The sequence below is a fragment of the Elephas maximus genome, chromosome 10 (assembly GCF_024166365.1).
Source record: "Elephas maximus indicus isolate mEleMax1 chromosome 10, mEleMax1 primary haplotype, whole genome shotgun sequence".
Taxonomy (NCBI): domain Eukaryota; kingdom Metazoa; phylum Chordata; class Mammalia; order Proboscidea; family Elephantidae; genus Elephas; species Elephas maximus.
Window position 1 is genome coordinate 83,602,505 of NC_064828.1, and position 1,818 is coordinate 83,604,322.

At 38.1% G+C, this 1,818-nt stretch overlaps 1 non-coding gene across 1 annotated transcript; it reads right to left on the reverse strand.

The window, feature by feature from the left end:
• Positions 1-1,120: 1,120 nt before the first annotated feature.
• Positions 1,121-1,230, reverse strand: LOC126084909 (U6 spliceosomal RNA). Its single transcript, XR_007519137.1, has one exon. It is a non-coding gene; the product is annotated as a U6 spliceosomal RNA (small nuclear RNA).
• Positions 1,231-1,818: the final 588 nt, after the last annotated feature.

Below are 1,818 nucleotides of genomic sequence, written 5' to 3' on the forward strand. Positions count from 1 at the left end.
TTACTTATCTATAATTACGCTGAATGTAAATGGACTAAATGCACCAATAAAGAGACAGAGAGTCACGGACTGGATAAAAAAACACGATCCATCTATATGCTGCCTACAACAGACACACCTTAGACTTAGAGACACAAACAAACTAAAACTCAAAGGATGGAAAAAAATATATCAAGCAAACAATAAGCAAAAAAGAAGAGGAGTAGCAATATTAATTTCTGACAAAATAGACTTTAGACTTAAATCCGCCACAAAGGATAAAGAAGGACACTATATAATGATAAAAGGGACAATTGATCAGGAAGACATAACCATATTAAATATTTATGCACCTAATGACAGGGCTGCAAGATACATAAATCAAATTTTAACAGAATTGAAAAGTGAGATAGACACCTCCACAATTATAGTAGGAGACTTCAACACACCACTTTCGGAGAAGGACAGGACATCCAGTAAGAAGCTCAATAGACACACGGAAGACCTACTTACAACAATCAACCAACTTGACCTCATTGACTTATACAGAACTCTCCACCCAACTGCTGCAAAATATACTTTTTTTTCTAGTGCACATGGAACATTCTCTAGAATAGACCACATATTAGGTCATAAAACAAATCTTTCCAGAATCCAAAACATTGAAATATTACAAAGCATCTTCTCAGACCTCAAGGCAATGAAGCTAAAAATCAATAACAGAAAAACTAGGGAAAAGAAATCAAATGCTTGGAAAATGAACAATACCCTCCTGAAAAAAGACTGGGTTATAGAAGACATCAAGGAGGGAATAAGGAAATTCTTAGAAAGCAACGAGAATGAAAATACTTCCTATCAAAACCTCTGGGACACAGCAAAAGCAGTGCTCAGAGGCCAATTTATATCAATAAATGCACACATACAAAAAGAAGATGGCTAGAGCTGTTATCAGGTATATCAGTCTAGGAGTTCATCTACTTTTCTTGTATGGATTCAGCTCAGGTGTCCAGGTAGCTGATCATCAAGTTGTGGTACGGGCTCTCTCCAACAGTGTTAGAGGGGCAGGGGTGATTGGTGTAGGTACCAGTATCTGGTTGCAGCAGGGGGTCATGCTCTGAACAAGGAAGTGGGCTGAGAATCGAAAAATACGGAACGCTTCACGAATTTTGCGTGTCATCCTTGCACAGGGGACATGCTAATTTCTATGTATCGTTCCAATTTTTTTAGTAAATGTGCTGCTGAAGTGAGCAGGAGCATTGTGCTCTTTTAAAGAACTATCTATATGAAATCAAATCAACAACAGCAACTGGAAAAGTTAGAGAAGCAACTTAAGGGGCAGTGAGCTCATGTTAATGGTGGAGGAATAATTAAGAAAAGGTGGGTAGAATGGTGGTACAACTTTAAAAATGTAATTGTCACTTAATTGCACTTGTAGAAATTATTGAATTGGCATATGTGTTACTGCATACATTTTCAACAACAAAAAAGAAAATAAATCCTTTTTTAGAATTTATTAAGACAAGTTTTAATAGCCTGCCTTTCTGATTTGCTTGTCTGCCTCCTCTGGCAAGGAGCCTTCTTAGAGGGCTGAGATTGTTTTCCTGGAGGCTTCCAGACCCCAGGCTTCAAACATCAGATCTTGAGCCCTCTGCATGATTTTTCTGTGTTGTTGGAGACCCTCTCTCTCAGCTTGGGAGCCTGGTGTAAGCCATGATATAACTGGGTGTTCTTGGGGGCTTCTCTGTATTCTCTGGAGCTCAGTTTCCCCATTTGTAAAATAGGAATTCAATTTTAATAAATATCAATTAAATACCTACTATGCTGCACAGAGCTGGAAAC